Source organism: Phoxinus phoxinus, assembly GCF_949152265.1.
Source record: "Phoxinus phoxinus genome assembly, chromosome: 19".
NCBI lineage: Eukaryota > Metazoa > Chordata > Actinopteri > Cypriniformes > Leuciscidae > Phoxinus > Phoxinus phoxinus.
In genome coordinates this window covers 2552478-2574657 of record NC_136894.1, presented here as the reverse complement: position 1 = coordinate 2574657, position 22180 = coordinate 2552478, and the positions used below count along the sequence as shown (strand labels likewise).

At 36.6% G+C, this 22180-nt stretch overlaps 1 protein-coding gene across 1 annotated transcript in view; it reads right to left on the bottom strand.

The window, feature by feature from the left end:
* The window catches only part of csmd3b (CUB and Sushi multiple domains 3b), a 393297-nt gene that overhangs the window by 272336 nt on the left and 98781 nt on the right, over positions 1–22180 (bottom strand). The gene's annotated exons all lie outside the window — the stretch shown is intronic.

Below are 22180 nucleotides of genomic sequence, written 5' to 3'. Positions count from 1 at the left end.
AATATTTTAAAGTATATTCAAATATTTTAAATTGTAATAACATTTCACAATATAACTGTTTTTTTTCCAGTATTTTTTCTCTCTCAAATAAATTCAGGCTTGATGAGCATAAGAGACTTCTTTATAAAAAAACATTAAAGAGAGAGAAAGAGAGAGAGAGAGAGAGGGGGGGGAGAGAGAGAGAGAGAGAGAGAGAGAGAGTCTTACTTTAGTTTTTACTTTTTTTTTCTTACTCTGATGTTTTAAACCAAAATCCTCGAAAGCTTCTGAAAAGCATGTTTGTGCCTGGTTGCACTGCAAGGGGCCGCTCACTCACTGACCGGAGAGAACAAGTGGGAGTCAATAAAAGTGAATCAAACGAATCATCGCCAGTGAAGTGCAATGCTTCAAATGTGTCCACATGTGAACCTCTCTCTACTGAAGGACTCCGGCCAGTCTCGCTCCCCTGCCGTGGAGAGTCACCTTCAGCCTCTCAGTCTTCTCCAAGCTCAACATGTGAACCAGTGCACATTATACATGCATGCGGTTGATTCTGTAGCGCTGCTTGATAATCCTGTTATTTGAGTGCCCTTGATGTGAGGGTATTGACAAAGTGTAAAGCTTGTTATTGGCTTTCAGATTTTTCCTCCTCCTCTCTCTCTCGTTCCACCTGCGACTCGTTGTGTGTACGGAGACTTGCTTCCTTCGTGAATGCCAGAATGCAACCTTGTGAAACAAATTTGAGACTTTTAGGAGATTTATCAAACTCCAATCTTTGTTTGTGCCAGTAGTCATTACAGTTTGTGTATCAGTCCAAATATGCATTAGATTAATGGTGTAGATAAGTTAGAGAGAATGGGAGCTCTTGATGAGTGTGTGACGCTGTCGAAACACAAAGGTGTGTGTGTACGAGTTTCCTTAGCTGTACGTTAGGGTCAAATATGTCCCCATAATTGAGACAAATAAAGCAATACCTTTCTTTGGGGACATTTGGGATATCCTAGTTTGACAAAAATTGTATATACTAATACATATTATATAATAATAATAAAAATGTTTTGCAATGATAGTTGCTAAGATAGTATATTACCATTATTATCTATTATTAGATAGTATACAAACATTTATTATTAAAATGTTTGGGTTCAGTAAGATTTTTTTTGAAATGATGTTTTTGAAATGAATTCATGAATTTATATGATACAGTAAAAACTGTTATATTGTAAAATATTATTACAATTTAAAATAACTTTTTTCTATGTGAATATATTGTAAAATGCAATTTATTCCATATTTATTCCTTTATAGCATCATTACTCCAGTCTTACTTTGGGATACATTTCCAAAATGCATTTGCACACACACACACACAGAGAGAGAGAGAGAGAGAGAGAGAGAGAGAAGAGAGATGAGAGAGAGAGATGAGAGAGAGAGAGAGAAGAGAGAGAGAGAGAGAGAGAGAGAGAGAGAGTGAGAGTGAGAGTGAGAGTGAGAGAGAGAGAGAGAGAGAGAGAGAGAGAGAGAGAGAGAGAGAGAGCGCGATGAGAGAGAGAGAGAGAGAGAGAGAGAGAGAGAGAGTAGAGAGAGAGAGAGAGAGAGAGAGAGAGAGAGATTGTGGTAATTAATGCTTTCAGATGTGTAATCAGCCATTTTCAACATACTGTGCTAAAGCGGGTCTCTCCTGAGAGGCAGTGATTGTGAATTATAACACTTCTCTCCAAAGTGCTGTTTAATCACAAACTTAAAAAAAGAAAGAAAACTACACTTAAGTGAGAGGCAGATTTTTATGATAATCATGTCAAAACAAAAATGTAATACCATTTAAATATGTGAGGAGCTTTTGCTCTAATGTTCTGCAATTTCCCCACAAAGCGACATTTATGGAGAGACTTTTCATTTATTGCATTTATCTCGTCTCAAACTACCTAATTGAAAATGAATATATATATTTTTTTCAGATCCTTTCTAACACACCAAGGTCCAGTGGTCCTACCAGACATCCGTACATTTCATGTGTACAGAGAGTCTGGCCTCTCTCCATTGACAAATGGCAAATGGTAAATGGACTGCATTTATATAGCGCTTTCACAGACCCAATGGCCACCAAAGTGCTTTACATGTTGCCTCACATTCACACCATTCATACACCGACGGCGGTGTCAGCCATGCAAGGCGCCATCGTGAGCAGCTTCACGAGGACCAATCACAGCTCACGCTCACGAGGAGGACATGAAGCAACACTGCATCTGATGAGTGGCGCGACAGAAACAGCAGAAGAAAGAACAGCAGACATGACACACACACACAGAGGCCACGCCCATTCGATACATGCCACGCCCACTCAATGTAAGCTCCGCCCACAAGCGTTAACGTCCTTGAAGGCGGGTCCTCTGCTGAAGTTTAAAACTATTGGATCTGCCCAGAGTCACTCTGGATCTGCCATAACCAATCGCTAACGTTTGGTCGTGACGAAACTTCAACTCAAACTAGCGCACGACCTCAACGTCATCGTTCTCAGACACTCCCTCTGTTCGCTGATTGGACCGGTAAAAAATTGACCGGAGAAAACCCAAGAATACACCGTAAACCCAGACGACGTACTGAAGGAAAATTAAAATTGAGCAGAAGTACGTTGGACGGTGGAGCCAGGCTAAAGATCCAGTGCATTTGAAAAGCTAAATGTTTGAGTGGTTATTGTATCGCTGGAACTGTGCTTGTGAGTAATCAGCCCGTCTGCAAAATCATGTATTCCAGCTTCTGCACGTGCGTGAGGTGAGGAGCAAGTGTACGTGGGAAGAGAAAGCTTGCGGCTCACTGAAGTAACATCTGTCATTACCTACAGCGTGCATCCAATTAGCTGTGTTTTCAGTAAATCAGTAGCTAGGGATCACTCGGTCAAGTTCTGCAAACCGCACACTTAATTGTAAAAAGGAGATGTGCTTCTGCTTTAGATGCAATGTGGATCTTGTTGTGTTTCAAGGTAACACTGGTGTGACTTTCTGAATGCATCATTTTAGAACAACACTGTGTAAGGCAATTTAAGTGAGCGACAGGCCAACATTTTGGGGACTTATACACAGCAACATCACAGGGACAAATATCTGATGGTTTGGTGTAGGCTACTTCTGTTACAAAATGTTGTGCTAATAGTCTCAGCCATTTCATCTCCACACTGGCAGCGCAAGCTCACAGTTCGTTCTGTTCAGGGACATGAATATGTAAAGTAGATGTCCCTACAATAACAGACTGGTGTGTAAAACAAACTTCACAAACTTTGGAAAATCCAGCATTTAGTTTATCCTGATAAGTGTGCATTATTCATCCACCTATTTTATATTTTATAACATTTTGGTATATAGCGATAAAAAAAAGAAAACGCTGGATGGAAACGCCAAGATGAGCATAAATTCTAAAAAAGCACATACAAACCTATGATAAATTTTTATCCGATAAGAAAACATAGGCATAAACTATGATGGAAACACATATACTGAATAAATTCCTCAATGCTCATCTAAAAAAACATGTGACTTCGCAATGGGACGGCATAACTGGACCGACCAGCGGACTGATCTTGCTGCACACAATCTGAAATGATCATCTTTGGTCATTTTTAAATGCCTGAACAAAGTCTGTCGTCAAAGTGGTTCAGTATAATAACCTCCCAGAAGTGTCCAGTGCTTCCCAACCTTTTTTTGTCTGAGACCCCCTTTTTCCCAAGAATATATTTTAGGACCCCCTTCACATTTAATGATATTATCGCTCTTGTCAGCTTCCAGCAAGGATGACAAAATATGTTTTCTTCAAACAAGCGGTATGTTTATTATAACCAGATATGTTTATGCACAAACAATAGCCTATAATATTGAAAATACAATAACAAAAACATCAGTAGGCCCTTTGTAATTTAAAAACGTAAGAATAGGAGTAGCCTATAAATTGGCCCTATTTGAAATGCAATAACAAAATGATTCACACTGGTGTGTAGGTATTACTAAATGACTGCTGTCTGAGACCTCAATACTTGCATGTTATTAGTGAGGCTTTATCAATGTGAGGCTTTATTTTTGAGGCTTTTGGCGCTATAGTGAGCAATAAAAAACTTGCGTTTATTAACAGAATAATGCGTCTTTCGGAAGAACATTGTAGCCGGAACTACTTCTCTCTGTGTACGTCTATGACGAGTCACGCAGGTCCTGGGCTACTCCGCATCCGAACCCGTGTAAAATAGTCCCACTTATTATAGGTGTACCATAGTGGTTCAGGATAAGACAAAAACACGGATTGGAAAATGGATTCATGATGAACTCGCTCATTATATAAATTTTGAACAGAAAAAAGTTAAGGACTTTTATTTAATGCTCATTGGTCAAAACTTTTCAAAATATGAGCTCGCTGAGACCCCCTTGTGGGCCGCGACCCCCCTGTTGGGAACCGATGTCTTACACGACTGCGTTCCCAGACGGCAGGCATCCGCCTCAGAAAGCAGTCCAACATGACCGCGGTTATTGCTTTTCACCTGCGCGCTCTGAGGAGTAATATTTTATACACACCAACATTACTATATATAGTGGCTTCATACACTTCATCAACTTAAATTTTTCTAAGTAATATTTATCGCAAGTTTATCAAAAAGTGACGATTTTGTTCTCTTCAACTGACTGGATGGAAACGGTGCTTTATTTGCTAATGTTTTATGCGATATTCCAATTTTGCTTATGTGGTAAATTCACAACTTGCTAGTGTCACAGTTAAGAGCGCAACACACGTCTTCTGAAAATCCTGTAGAATTCAACCAATCAGATGACGACTTCGAAACTCTTGAAGTGTGTCCAATTTTGTTCGGCCAACAGTCCGTGACGTTTGATGCTGAGACTAAGTATTACCAATGCATTTAAACTGTGCTGTATCTGACTCTTTACAATCCATTTCCATTTCTGTGTATATCCTGCATGCTCATCCTCTAGCGCAGAGGCCTTTCTCCTCTTCTTTTGTCTTCTTTGGCTTATAGAGACGTCCTCCAGCTGTCTACATTCTCCAGCTCGCCCTAGTGAAGAATAAGCAAGCTGTTGCCTCCTGTCACTTTTGGGGTGAACCTCATTGTTTCCTATTGGCTGGCAGGCCAAAGTGAAGGCATGTGTCAATCACTCCTGGGAAACCACATGTTCGGGGATGAATGTTTGTGCAGAGGTGAGGTGTAGGTGGAACCAATACTTGATAACAAAAAGCCAAGTTTTGGCAAACACTCTTAAAATAAAGGTTCTTTATAGGCATCTGTGTTTTCATGAAGAACCTTTTACATCCATGGAATATTTCATTGCACAAAAGGTTCTTTATAGTGGAAAAAAGTTTCGATTTTAAGAACTGTTCAATGAAAAGTTATTTGGGGCACCAAAAAGGTTCTTCTATGGCATCACTATATAAAAAAAAACTTTATTTTTACAAATGTATTCATAGTTTTCAGTCATGTGACTGTACTGTGAATAGAACTGCAGCACAATCTGTCAATTTTCCATCTCAAAAGAAGAAAAACTAAAATATGTGAATACAATGCAAGTTTTGGGCACTTGTGATCCATATACATCTCCTGCTGCAATAGTATTTCAATCACTAAAAACAAAAAGTGGGAGATTCGAAAATGCTTTTTAAAGTGCTAAAGTGCTTTTTAAAATACATTTTGAAGTGCTAACACAGTGATATTAAAGATCAAAATTCAGTGAACACCTCACTAATGATACAAGCGACAAGATGAGTGCAACATGCTAAATGGTTAAGCATGTCTTTATAATGCTTTCATAAGGAAAACACCAATAATGAGAATCTGCAAGATGCGTTATATTCTGGGTTCATCTGTATATGCATCATTAATAAGGTGTATATTGTCTACTAAATTAGCACTTTAAAATAAATGACTGCCAGGCAATAGTGGGGTGTGACATCACGTGAAAACTATGAATAATCCATCCACCTAACGTGCTTCATCATACAGTTTACCATTCATTTTAAAAAGCACATTTAACATTTCGAAAATAGCCATTTTGAAGGATTGGCTGCATTTACTGAAAAGAAAAAGTGACATTGTATGGGCTATACTTCAACATACGGAGGTCCTAGAAAACTTGAAATAACACTATAAAAATCAGAGTTGTTGTTGTTTATTTATATATATATATCTTCATGAATCCCCTGGGCTCAGTTTGATGTGACTCTCCACTGCTATTATTACTTCTCACACAGCTGTCACAGCCATCACAGGCCTCAGATCGGGGAACATGCCTCTCCGGCTCTTACTTTCATTACGTCTTTCCTCCTTACATTTCCTATCTCTTCTCTTACTCACTCATTTCTGCTCTACCAAAATCACGCTCGCCGTGGCTGACATGGCCAGAGTCTGATGGGCGTTCAAATAAACTGTCAAACAGTAAAAGAAAAAAAAGCTTGACATGCCACGAGGCAATTACTGTCAAAGCACAATGTGGAACCCTAGAAAAAGTGTGTGTTTTTTTGTACGTTGTGTATTTTCCTCGAAATGTGTTAATTTGCCGGCGAGACCTTTAATTTCAGACGGTTCCCACATTCAAGTGTCAATATCTGGATGTGATAACTGGCTGATGGGTTTGATGTGATCCTCATACAGGCTCTATAGGAAGACCCTTGAGCAGAATCAAACCCCCCAAACTACAACTACAGAATCAGAAACATGCAGCAAGGAGGAAAAGAAAGGGAGGAAAAAAGCCTCAGGCACAGGCACTGCCAGATCGATCATTTTACAAAACCCTCATTTACATCAGTGCCTTATTAGTGCTCCGTGTTTCACTGGGTTTGATGTGCTTATGTTTTCTGGTGCCAGATTTCCTTTTGATGTGTTGTGGCATGAAATTTTATTTCCATGACTTTCATGCCCTTGAAATCAGAAACAGTTCATTCTTCACCAAAAAGCAAAAGGCCCAAAGGCTACATTTTTTGTTCTTTTATAATACTATAGGCTTTCATGAGCATGTTTTTTTTTTTAATCACCGTTCAGAATTGAATTGAGAATGCCTTTTAAACTCTAATTAGCAAAATAAAACAAATGTGTATGCAACGTTTGTTTCATTTATATATTAATCTTAATCTAATGTTCAGTTATAAATACTGTCCATTGCTTATGCATGGTTAAAATTAATTAATGTTAATTTATACAACTTTAAATGGTAAAGATACTTTAACAACAATACTGAATGCTGTTCATTGTAATTTCATATTAGCTATTGCATTAACCTATATACATTTATGTATATAATGTACAGAACCTTTTTTAAAGTGCTACCATCATTTATATACACTCTAAAAAATGCTGGGTTGTTTCAACCCAATTTTGGGTAAAATATGGACAAACCCAAACATTTGGTTAAAAATGTAATGTAAAAATTTAACCCAACGGCTGGGTTTGTCCATATATTACCCAAAATTGGGTTGAAACAACCCAGCATTTTTTAGAGTGTATGTATTTAATTATATGTAATATATCATTTTATTTTACAGATCAGGATGGAACAGTTTATAAATACCCAGAGTACTCTAGTTTATCTCAAAGTCTTCAAAATAACATGAAGCCGACTACAAGATGGAAACTGGGAAGCTGTGTTAGACTAGTACAATTATTTTCTTGTCTGACTGGCTTGCCCAATTCAAATGATACTTTATGAACTGAAAAAGCCAATTCTGATTTTTTCCCCATCACTGATATCAAGCCAGTTTTAAAATTTGAAACCCATTTATTCACCAAACCACTGGGTTTAAAGCAGAATTCTCTCAGATATTGTGTGACTTGCATAAATACTACCAAGTTATTCTTACATGAGCTTAACTTTTCGGTTTTACATGACTAACGTCTTTATGACAATACATTGACTTCACATCACTCAAATAACTCTGTAAGCTTTCAGACAGTAAGGGTAACTCAACTACGATCAAACTAAAGTCTCAAATATCTAATACTGAGCAGAAACTAGGCTCTTCCGTGACAAGTCAACTCCAGTTTTTAGAACACAATTCAAGAATCTTGTCATTAAAGAGTCATTTTGTTTCCTGACATGTTGTGACACTGTAGCACGTCTCGGTGACAAGTTGACATGCGAAAGCAGGGTACGCCTCAATGCCGAAATGTGTCTATCACAATGCGACCACTGTTAAATGAGGACTAAACTCAACCTTCTGTCTCACCTTTCTCAAAATAGTCATGAAAAACAACACCTCAAAATATTACAATCTGCATTTAAACTGAAACTCTACAGCACCTTCAGATTGATTGTTTCATAGATTTTTATTTTACTTTCTGTGCCGCTAGTATAACCACGCTAGTTTCCTAAACCCTCCAATCTGCAATTGGTCATTGTAAACAGCTAGTCCCGCCCCAAAACTTACACCATTGGCTGAGCCACTGTTGCTATGTCGGACTGGACAGGATAGTCAAACAATCAGAGCAAATTTTTGATAGCAACACAATATTTACATGTTTCGGCAAATCAACCTAAATGTGTTAGTATATAGTTATCTGCAAGTTGAGAAAATATTTTTAATAAAACAACAACACCTAAACACCTTTAATAGTAAAGCGAAACACTCTCACCATCACATTTGTTAAACAAACCGATGCCCCGCCTCTAAATGCACACCATTGGCTGAGCTACAGTTGCTATGTCAGGCTGGTCGGGATTCACAAACAGAGCAATGTTTTGAAAACACTAGTGTTATATTTCTCAGACAAAATAACCTAAATGTGTAACTTACAGTTTAATCAAAACATCTTCCCCTAATCTAATCTCTTCTCTGATGACGTGTTTACTGACGCGAGGGCGGGGCAACCTGTCACTCACATGAGATCGACCAATAGCAAACCACAACCATCCAATCAATTCCCCATGGACAAAATCAAGTCCCGCCCTACATTTATTCTTGTTCCAGAAGACATTTCACTCGGATATATATCACAATAGGGAAGAAAAGACTAGCGCAACTTCCATTTCATGTCGCCTTTAAACTAGAATAGGAACCATATTAACATTTCAAGTGTTTAAAAATGACATACTTCACTTTTATGATCTACTATAGCATTGGTGTTATGAAACCAAGTGCTGAGAGTGATTCCCAAACCGGTAATGGCACAGGATAAAAAAGATGAATGGTAAGCTGAATTGGCTCGGTTCATGCATTGAATTCCAGGACTCTCATCCTTGCTGAATGACAAAATGACAATTAAAAGAGAGTCGTCAAATGAATCCTGAACACAGACATTTAGGGATGGCAGCCATGTATGGTATTCACCAAAAAAAATGGATGAGGTGGAATTCCTCAGGAATAATAAATAAAAGAGTGAATGAGTTGTGGATGTCTTTTGTCTCAGTAAAGCCTTATCATTATGCATGAATGGTGAACAGTCAAAGCCACAAATGAACAGATATAGCTGAAAGTTCATCAGTTTTCCACCTTTGTCTGACAAGGTTTTTATAATGATGATGATGATGGTGTCTCAAAGTGTGACTAGAAATAAAAGAAATAATCATGCAATTTTAATCCATTCAGATGGTGTTAGAAAGCTTTAGGTTTGAACAAGATAAATGTTAAGATATATATATATCTGTTATTACGGTTATACTGTATCCTCTCCCGTGTCCTATTTGATGTATGATATCTGAGATTCATTTTTCAGCTTTATTCATTAACTGATCTTGGAAACAAAATGGCTCTCAAAGCTGCAATGCAATTATGTTGAAAGAGCCAATAATGATGCTGAACTCAATTAATCATTCAACCATTAAGATGGAGATCATGAGAGCATTTTGTTCAATAACATAACTCAAATAATGAATAGTTCATTTCTCAATCACCTCGAAAACAAGTGTTTGACGCGAGCACGAAAACAGTGTGTGTTGGATGTTGAACGAGCTAGAGATTGAAAAGCGCAGGACTTTAAATACAGAAGACTACATTAATGCTGTCTATACGGACGGCTATATATCTGACATCTCTCAATATGTTGCTTCAATTATGCATGAGCGTGGTGAAAAAATGTAAATGTTGTTCTATAAACAGGATCTGCAATTCTTTGTCCTCCATGCCAAACAGGAGATAAGCACCATTCAGCTCAGTAAATATTCATCACTGTGCTTGTTGTTTCTGTGGATAGGATTAGGCACAGCGTATTAACTGCCCCTTGGTGTAAAGGGACGATCAAGGCGGATGCTTGTCAACATCTGTGATTGTCTTATTTCAAACATAAAAAGTCACTTATGAGAAAAGGGTTCGTTTGAATGCAATGTCCAAAAATCATACAAAATCATACTCCATTTCCAGAGTAGGAAAGTGATTTAAACTGAGCCTGAGATCGTTCTTTAAGAGCAGCACAATGTTGTCTTATTGGCCAGATTGGATATCATTATATGTGTTTACTTATTTATTCTTTATTGCCTTAATTCAAAGTGAGCTTCATCAATTATACAATGCTTTTTATAGATTTGCTTCATATTTTAATGCATTTTACCTATGCATGCGCGTTATCATGAATAATATACACAATGAACCAAGTTAATCATGCTATCAATTTTCTTCCAAGACATATTTTATTTAAAGACTCATTTGTAGAGCAAATAAAGAAAAGAACAAAAATGTTGTAGAATTACTTTTAGCCTGCAGCACAAAGCACGTATTTGTGCATTTTAATATTGTATGCAATTTTTAAAATCTCTAAAGACAGAGTTTACATATTTAATTCTGGATTCACAAGAACTGTGTTCTGGTGCACTGAATTATGTCTGAGAGTTGCCATCTGAAATTACACATTACAAATGAAGCAAGCACATACGATTCCTCATTGTGACGAATTAAGGATCAAGTTGCAAAGTGAAAAACAACGAGCAACAAACTATAGCCGTAATCATCCCGTAACAGTTTCCGATAGCATCTGACCTTCAGAAATAAACAGAAACTCTTGTCTGTGCTGAAAACCAAGCAAGCAGGAGCAAAGGCATTAATAAAACTTGTGAATAACCTTTCAAGAGCTTCACATGCTGAGTAAAGTGGGCAGGTGAGACTCTGACAGGTGAACGTTTCTGGAGTCGACAGCCCAGGCAAGCCGGGCATTAAAGTGTCAGAACATTGCTGTACCAAACTATCATTCAATGGATAGGAGCACAAAGGCTCCTTTAGATAGAATCTAGCATTAAGGGCTTGGTTGTCTTTTAATTCAACACAGTTCAACAGACAGGGTTAAAATCGTTTGCTTTGGAAAGGGCAGGAATGTTTCGTGCAGATTGTCAAAACCTGATAGCTATACGGGAACGCCGGAGTTGACTGCTTCCGCTTAGCAGATTCAAAAAGTTTTAAGAAAGATCCAGTTTGAGACGGTTTTCCTTTCACAAGGTTGCCATATGCAAACATCATTATTGTGAGCGTGATATTGATTTTAAACTAATTTTCCAAAAGAAAAAGTGCACTCTAAATACCCAGATGATGCAAAACTATAACGATATTCACATTTAAAGTTCCCACTGCATACTGTATGCTCAAAGTCCGAAATATTACTTATTGGGTATTAATATAAGTTTTGATTTGATTTATTGAACAGAGTGTAGAACATGCACTCAACCTTATATAATTCATACACTAGAGTCTCTCCTATAGTGCATAGAGTAATATGTCCTTTGTGATCATGTAAACATCTGCTAAACGAACATTTTAACCTTTGCTCTTGGGTCTTGTGGATGCCATGCCTTTACAAAATGCACTCAAGTTTAAATTGACAACCATATCTGCATTTCACGTTTTAAATGAATAAACGCATGAATGTCCCCTAAGACTTATATAAAGGACAGTAATCTGCTCACCAGTGCCAAACTGAATTACACATATATTACATGTAACATGAATGAAAGTATCAAGTATCAAGGCTTGTATTAAGCATTTATTAACAAGCAATTTCTGGTTCTAGTAATGTTTGTACTCTACGGATAAAGCGTTTTTTGCTCTTTACTGGTAATTTCTTCCAACTGTTTCCAAACTGTAAGCAGTAAGGAGATGTCCTCCCTGCTCTTTTAGCTGATTCATGCCACAAGTTATCAAATGGTGAGCTCATTTGGCATTAAGCCTTGAAATAGGGTGACATTTCAGGGCTTTTTCCTAGACATCCACTTCCATTTAGCATCTAAGAGGACTAGAGCTTACATCAGCATTGTTCTACCCCTCGAATGGGGCGGGTGTCCAAGATGAGCCAGTGCGACAGGGGGGGGGACAACCAGAATTTGTACATCTCAAAACCTAAAAGACTTTGTAGAGTGAGAGAAAGAGCACGAGTTACGTTCATCTTTGTGAAGATTACCTTAGAGAAGCGATCAAAGAACTGTCAGTCTACTTTGTGTGTCTAATATTAACATTCCTTAAAATGAATGTCTGTCTGTCATTGAAGTCTTATTTAAAAATAGATCAAATAAGAGTCGGGGTTCTTTTCCTTTCCTTTCGAGAGGGGTTTCAGGTAGACAGTGAATAATTCAAAAGCTCTGTCCAAGCAAAACTATAACTATATTCACATTAAAGTTCCCACTGCATATGCTCAAAGTCCAAACAAATATTTCTTGGGTATTAATATACACATTTTGATTTGATCCATATGAGCAAAGATGAACTATATTATGCTTTTTCACAGCGTGATTCGTTAGTGTGCAACGTTGCTGTTTGAGCATGACAAAGGTCTGTACAAAGTAAAAACTTGACCAATCACAACACACCGGTCCAGCCGACCAATCAGAGCACAGTGTGCTTTTCAGAAGGAGGGGCTTCATAGAGAAGCTGCAACAATGAAGAATATGTGAAAAATAAGGTGTTTTTTGAACATTCAAGCAAGAAAAACTGTTCTAATAAAGCCCAGAAACAAAATCAAGACTTTAAAAAGGGAATAATAATAAGTCACTTTTAACATTGATATTAAAGTCTGAGGTTTTATGTCTCTAAGTAGCTCTTTGTTGCATGTCTTTGGTGAAATTAAATGATATGGGCAAGAGGATACAGTAATATCTCAATTAGTATTAAACTGTAATCACATTCGCTAAACATGGCAGTGGGAGCAAAACCAGACAGTGGGAGTACTCTTTAAATCATGATGAATGTATACCATAGGCTTCCTGCACTGATGTGAGAGAAAACACCAAAGGCAGTGCATGTTCGTGGCATATGGCACGGCAGCCTGGGTAATAAGTCACTGAGGTTTCAAGAGGTCTGTATGATCATGCCAGTTAGTGAGACTGCTATTAAGCAGAGACAGCTAGAAGCAAACATTATATATTATATGCAACTTTTATCTATACATCTGTCTGGCTGTCTGTATAAACACTACATATACATTGTATAAAAAAATATTGCATAATATAATATGGATGGATATATTGAAGTTGGTGGCATGACTACCCGTTTGACTAAAAAAATGGCAGACAGGAGACAGAGAAGAATTTGTGTAAATCGTGCGTAAAATTATTCTTACAAAGTTTTTCAAAGTCTTGATTTTGTTTTCAGGCTTCACTAGAATAGGTTTTCATGTTTTAATTGTCAAAAAACACATTATTTCCCCATATTCTCCATTGTTGCAGGTCCTCTCTTCCCAGTCTGTCAGTAACGCTCTGTTTAGTTCCCGTCTCTCCTTCTGAAAAGCACACTGTGCTCTGATTGGTCGGCTGGACCAGTGTGCATTGAGTGTTTGGGAAATGTCACGTCCTTTACCATAACTGCAAGTTTCAACATGTTTTAACGTATGCATTGGGTACTAGGAATTATTTACAATAATACACTAAAAAAATGCCGGGTTGTTTCAACCCAATTTTGGGTCAAATATGGACAAACCCAAACACTGGGTTAAAAATGTAATATAAAAATGTAACCCAACGACTGGGTTTGTCCATATTTGACCCAAAATTGGGTTGAAACAACCCAGCATTTTTTAGAGTGTAGGTAATCTTTAAGAGCCTATTTATAAATGGTTATCACAGAAATGCTTTATCCAGCCTTGCTGTTTGGTGCTATTAGTGCAGACATTACATGTTGTTGAGTTGACTCACAAACTAATGTCTTACTTTGTGTGTAAGTGAGATGCTGAGACACCTGAGAAAGTTGTCTAGCAACATCTGGACAGTGTGAATCTGCACTGGAGAACTTGAAACCATGGAAGCTGGTATCCTCTGGGTATCCTGTGTACTTTTGAACCGCTGTGTGAGTCTCTTCTGATGTGTTCACCTCCCCGTTCTGGCAGGCCTCCAGTCTCAGATCATCCAATTCGGTCATTGCTGTACTCCACTGCTGTACTTATGTGATAAATGGGGTTCGTCCATCACCCAAAGGACAGTTTCACATATAGGAATTAAATTCAGGGGAATTACATTCTGTACAGACTGTGGTGAGATCATTACAACCACAGCATTAATCAACATCATTATGGCTGCATGGTCTCTAAAGTTAACAGAATACGGATACGGTATGGCATCTTTTGTTTGTATGAATTAGAGCATTTGTTTTTATATAAATGAGTGGTTCTCAAACTTTTCAGGTACAGATGAAAAATTGTGTACCACAGAATATACGACCAATCTGAGGGTCAACAATTTCACTGTAAAAATGATATGATCAATAAGTTATGACAACATATGTTTTCACATTGCTTTAAATTATCAAAATAAGTTAACTTTTTTGACAAGTTATACAAGATTCAACTATTTTTTTTTAAGTCATGTAATTTAAGTTAAAATTACTTAAACATCCAAGTTGATTGTATTTCAAAATGTATGGCAGCAACTTTATTTTTTTTTTACAGTGATACCTCGATACAATTACTATAAAACAAACTAGACTACTACTTTTAACAAACAAACCTAAATGACATACTGTGTCCCGGTAACTGCTGGTTATGTTAATAAAACAACATTAATACAATCAGTTTATTCATTTTGATCAGCCGATTAACTCATTTAATTCAATGTTAATTATTTTTGTCAATTATCAGTTTTAAAAAAAAATCAACCAATCAATTTGAGTTTGAGAACCAGTTGTGTAAGATAAAACAGAAAGTTGGTTGTATGATGCAGCACTGTTGATTAATGCAATTTCTAGAACTATATTTGTTTGGTTAAAATGTCCTGTCCTGAATATACAATCATTTTGTACAATCTCCAGAGAAAGCCTGAAACCTAAGGTACTTCTATGGAGCATTTTCTGCACTGAAAATAGGCAGTTACGTGAGCAGTATTTATTCAATAGACAGTGACACACATCTGCGTCAGAGAAGACTCTCAGAATAACTTAGGCTGGTCATCTGCAGGTGAAATAGACAACAGCAATCAGAACAATCATCAAACTACATTTGTGCTGCTTATTCACTAGATGACGTGAGAGAGAACGAGGCTATTCAGAAACACTGCTTCTATACAGCGCCTTTAGCTTGTGACCCTTTTTGTCTTTGACCTGAAAACCGGTAATGTTATTATGTTTCTATTACCACAGCACAGAAGAACATGTGAACATGATTTTGTATAAGGAATTTTATGAAAACTCAATAACTGTGAGACTTTCTCAAGCCCAAAATCTCAAATTATATGACACGAATAACAATAGATAAATATAATGCAAATAAAATAAATATAATGTTTAATATTTAAACACAATTATTAATAAAACTAAATTATATATCCACTTGATTTTTTTAATGATCCCTATTTGTATCGCTCTCCATTTATTTGATCAAAACTACAGTAAAAACAGTAAGAATATCATATTTTTCACTTTAAAATAATGGTCCAGATCACTAGTAGTTCCTGCATAATGACTAGGTAACACTTGAGTAATTAGTGATGCATTTTATGACCTTTTATTTAAAAAAAAGACAATTGCTAACATGTCAGACAAGTTAATGTTGTGATTAGTAATTCATTAGTAATTCTTTATAATTTGTCATAATTACCTATTAGTTCTTAATGATGGCAATCTCAACAAGTAATTATTGATTACCTAATAAGGAACTATCTTAGTCCTAAATTTGATATTACTTACTGATTAGTTAAGCTTGTTTCTATATTAGTTAATAGTAGTAGCTGAAGTGTTAATGTAGAACTGCATTACTTCCTACATAGTTACTCATTAATGACGGACTATTATTCTAAAGTGTTACCAGATTATGAACTTTAAAAAAATGTCTGGATTATTTAATGAATAGAAATTTCATAGAACAAATCTTTTGTAACACTGCAAATGTCTTCTGTCACTTTTAAGGAATTTAATGCATCTTTGAATAAAAGTATACATTTCTTTTTAAACATCTTTCTGACCTCACAATTTGGAACAATACTGTGGCAAAACATTAAATACAGTAAATTACACTGCATTAATCAGATAATCTGCGCTCAAGACAGCCGTGGAAGCACATAAGGGAAAGACATTGAGATATCATTAGCATAAGAAGGTGTCAAGGGTCTAGAAAATGTGGCAACGGCAGCGCCCACTCTGCAAAAACACAGCTAGATTAAATAGACTTCCATCACACCAGGAGTCTAGGAGCCAAATCCCCTTTACCCACAAGCCCCTGTTTCTACATCTTTCATTATCTGTCAAGAATGCGCCATAACCATAATAGACTCTTGTAAGTTTCTCTATAGCAGTGCTATCATTTATTAAAACTATTAAAAGCATTGATAACACTTTATTTCAATAGTCAATTTTAGACTTTCTACTAACTATAAGTTACTTTGCAAACTACATATCAACTATCACTCATTAAAGTATTAGTAGACTGTTATCAGACTGTTATGTTAGACTCTGATATCTGATAACACTTTATTTTGATGCTCCCCAACAGACATTATACTGACTATAACTTTGCAAGTATTTCAACTTATTCTACTAACCCTAACCGTAACAGTCTACTAACACTATGATGAGAGTTAGTTGACATGTAGTTTCAAGTTAATGAGTTTGTTGACATGAACAGTAGTTACAAATTGATGAGCGTTAGCTGACATGTATTTGCAAGTTAATGAGTCAGTTGACATGTAGTAGCAAACTAATGAGTTAGTTGACATGTAGTTGCAAACTAATGAGTTAGTTGACATGTAGTAGCAAACTAATGAGTTAGTTGACATGTAGTTGCAAACTAATGAGTTAGTTGACATGTAGGGCCCTATCTTGCACCCAGCGCAATTGACTTTGAACACCGACGCATGTATCATTCCTATTTTGCACCCGCGCACAGCGACTTTTCCCTCCACAGACGCACGTCGGTAAATTAGGGAATGAACTTGCGCTCGCGGGGGCGGTTCAGCGCAAAGAGGAGGCGTGTTCCGCGCAAAACTCCCCTGGTGCTATTTTCCAGTTTTAGAAAGCAATTGCGCCACTGACCAGGAAAAAAACAGTCTAAAGACAGTGGCGCGTTGCGCGTTAGTGATATGGTATTTTGAGGGCGCGTGCTTGGCCATAATGTAGCGTGTTAACGCGCATCCACTTTGATTCTCTAATAATTATAAACAGACGCAGCAGTTTTCATTTTTGCAAATCATACATTATTACAAGGAACAATATTAACACACGAGGGAAATCATTGTTGTGTCCGTGAAGATGTGAAAAAGATCTATCTAGATAAAAAAAAAAAAAAATCTAGATTAGGCTACACATTTACCCAAATGATACGCCTGTTTAACCGAAGCTAATTTGAGTGAGTTTCTCCCATCATCCCCAATGTCACTTCTCTGTGTTTTACGGTCCTGACGAGAACGTCGGTCTCCTCGGCTGTGAACTCCTCCTGGCGTGCACTGGCAAATCCACCGTTATAATAGCAATCCGCCATGGAACAAGCGCGCCGGCTCTTAAAGGGAATGTGAGAGGACGCTCTGATTGGTTTATTTCACGTTACGCCCAGACCACACCTATGAATAATGAAGCTACTTCAGACCAACCCCTTTTAGATTTGCGCCAGGCGCAAGAGTCGTTTTTCCCGCCGGGAAAATAGCAACAGCGCCGGGAACCGCCCACAAAGTTACTTGCGCTTTGACACTTGCGTTTCAGATCGTTAAAATAGAGCCCGTAGTCTTAATGAGAGTTAGTTGACATGTAGTTGCAAATTAATGAGTTAGTTGACATGTAGTTGCAAACTAATGAGTTAGTTGACATGTAGTCTTAATGAGAGTTAGTTGACATGTAGTTACAAACTAATGAGTTAGTTGACATGTAGTCTTAATGAGAGTTAGTTGACATGTAGTTACAAACTAATGAGTTAGTTGACATATAGTTGCAAACTAATGAGTTAGTTGACATATAGTTGCAAACTAATGAGTTAGTTGACATGTAGTTGCAAACTAATGAGTTAGTTGACATATAGTTGCAAGTTAATGAGTTAGTTGACATATAGTTGCAAGTTAATGAGTTAGTTGAGATATAGTTGCAAATGAATGAGAGTTAGTTGACATGTAGTTGCAAAATAATGGGAATTAGTTGGCATGTAGTTGCAAAGTTACTTGCAGTAAGTAGAATGTCTAAAGTGGACTATCGAAACCCAAGCATTTTTGTTAAACTAAAAGAAAAATTATAAATGTTGCATTTGCAACTAACTGAAATCAGTTAAAGCTGAAGTAGGCTACTAAAATGTCTAACTAAAACAAAACTTAAAAAACTATTTTGAAATACATTTTAAAAACCAAAAATATAAAAGTTCTAAAAAATTCAAGCTAATTCAAAGTATTAATAAAAACTATAATAGTATATACATACAGGTAATACTAAAATAACACTGCTCTGTAATCTTCGTCAGATTGTTGAATCGCCAATGTTAGGTCATAAAAAAAAAATCATAGGCTTGTCCATTTTTATTTTTTGGTCAGACATGGCAGGGACCTCATGGGCTTATGTGCAGTTAGAGACAGATTCTCTAAACCAATCAAGTCAGTGCATAAGCAGTCCGTGGCAAGAGCACTGCGCTTAAGAAGGGTGCGGGTGTCAGCTCCGATTCCGGCAGGCCTGCTCAAAGTGGTGTGGGATTGATCAGGGATTTACGTGGTTAAGCAGGTGGTCCCTACGGTTGTCAAACCAGACATGAGGAGGGAAGGAGAGCCACGCTTGCTGCAGGCCACAGCCAGTCTCAGAAAAAACAGCCTGTCAAAATTAAAGTCTAGCACATCAAAAGCCAGTCATTAAGGCTCATACCCTCAGCGTCAAATTATCAGCGTTTTAATGCTCCATGAGGAATTCTATCCGACAAAGGATAATTTTAGCCATCCCACACGTCGCCTTGCTAAGAAGGATTGGTTTAGGAGCATTATAAGCACTAGTGGAGAACGGTAAAGATCATCCAAAGCCATAAATACGTACACGCATTCATTAGCGACATGATCGATTTGGTTAATTAACTGACTCGCATTACAGTTCCAGCTTCAGACTGACATTATTTTCATCTCGCTACATGCTTGACCTTTAAAGGCACCGGTTTCCAGCCGAGGTTTTTGGACTTGTTTACAGCGAAGGCATGCGATGAGACGAGGTAACTTCATTCGGCTTGAGCCATCGGAGCAAACACGAAATTACGTGACTGACCTAAATGATGCCATTTTACATCTGTCTGATTACCAGAGATACATTCCCTCAGCCGTTTCGCTTGGGTTTACCAGTTTGTTATCCTTGACCTCTGCAGAGGACTGAGCCCATCCACAAACATTTATTAGCAGCCAAAATTTACTGGACCAAATTAGTCCACTCAATATGTTAATAAAACATGCGGAGAGCTCGCCTGGAAGAAGTCCAGAAACTAAATGATTGCATTGATTCTGCTGACTGTTTTAAGGGCTTTTTTTCATTGCTCAGTTTCAAAAACAGAAAATGCTCAGGAAAATGTAAAAATGTCAAATCTCCAAGGGTCTCTAACTCTCTAATGAGAATATTTGTATGATAAACAAGTTCTACAGAGTTGTGCAGTGTGAGATTGGGTGTTGACCGTGTTGTTTGGTAATGTCTGGGCTGATAGTTTCCACCATGGCTAAATAAAAACTCTTTGACTGTTGTCTGGACTCGGATACCTGTGCAACAGTGCTGTCATGCCTATTTCACGCCTTGATACTACAGACTGACCAACTGTGCCAAAGGCATCCGAGAATGGAGATATGCACAACCAAGCAATTTTGAGAAAAAAAAAAAAAATCTTAAACTGAAGTTAGAAACCGCTGACAGAAACATTAGTTTCAGTCAATTCCAAAATACCAAAATGCTGAATATGCACTTATATATATATATATATAGGTAACACTTTACAACAAGGTTTAATTTGGTAACATTTGTTGAACTAATGATGAACAATTCTGCAGCATTTATTAATGTTAAGATCAAAATTTATATCTGTTAACATTAATTAATCCAACATGAACATTAACAAAGGTTAACAAATGCTGTAAGAATGTATTGCTCATTGTTAGTTCATCGAGACCTTATTGTAATAAACGTTATTGCAGAAATATATAATCATCATCATCACCCACCAATAATACTAAATACTTAAATATATATATATATATTATTATTAAAAAATAAACAATACAAATTTAATACATAAACATCATTTATGCATATTTAAAATATGATATATAATTAAACAATTATTTGATATTTTATTTGAATATATAATAATAATCATCACCATCAACAACACTACTACTACTAAAATACTACTAAGATATGTTATCACAATAAATAAACAATTCCAAAGAATATATGTATATATGATATATATAAATATACGTGTATATATATAAATGATTTTTATCTATTGTATTTTTTGGAAATGTTTATTTATTGTGATAACATATCTTATCTTAGTAGTATTTTAGTAGTAGTATTGTTGTTGATATATATATATATATATATATATATATATATATATATATATATATATATATATATATATATATATATATATATATATATATATTACAATATTTTATATTATTTTATTTATCTTATTTCTTATATAAAAGCATGATCATAATCAACAACAACAATACTACTAAATATTTAAATATGTTATTTAGAAGAATTCAGAAAAATATAATACATCAAATATTGTTTAACATAGTTGAACTAAATTGTACATTTTCATTAGGGCAAGTAGAAGTTAGAATCAAGAGCTTTAAAGTCTGGTTTTAAAAACAGATTTTTGACCCAGAGCATTCATAATGCAATTAGAAGTGGAAATGAAAAGTGCCAGTGGGCCACAAATACTCGGAGATGCATACATTACTAAGTTTTAGCATAACATTGACATTTGTGGAAGCAGTATTTCTAAAGGTCTCCTGACTTAAGGTTTAAGTAATCTAAAATTAATGGTCACTGTAAATTTGCCGGGGAAAATAATTTCCGATCTGCTTTTATGTAAAAATCTCCCATCTCCTTTACTCATAAAAGGGGAAAAGGGCAGATACCATCTAACACCAAGATCCACTTTTCGTCAAGGTAGAAAATTGAGAATGTTCTGTGATATTTTTATGAATATTCAATGCACTAATACAGACACAAAACCCAACATGCATTACAAAATGTACATTTAAAGTGAAATGAAAATCACATCTCTGCTACGGGACTGTATGCAATTCCACACTTAATCAACACAATATTCAATAACCGAACCACATCAGACATAAAAGCGCTGTCGCTCCTTTAAGAAAGCACCAGATGACAAGTGTAGCAAACTGCTCCGGCATACCCCACTGCATTCTGGGCCAGGTTGAGGCTCCACGTTTTAGTACCTCAGGCTATTTTCTATTCAAGCACAGTTGGCTTTGCAATTTGTGTCCAACCAAAGCAAGCATGATCCAGAAGCTGTCATTTCCCCCTTTCTATTAAACACGCTGGAGCAGAAACCGGCGCATGCTGTCTATGGAGAGATTCTTATTTGAGAATGGTCATGGCTAATGCACATTATAATTGGTCTGAACATGGGACCATAAATCTTGATACATTCACAACAAACACACAGAGTCCTGACTCATCTTTAATGCAGAAAAAACAACAGTGTGGGCCAGGAAAGTGAGGAATCAAAACCTGATTGAAAAAGTCAAAAAGATGCAAAAGGACCCCTTAAATGAAAGAATGGAAGATGCGAAAGGATAGGATATAAACATGGAAATGGGAGAGCTGACAAGAGCAAACATGTGATGTGATT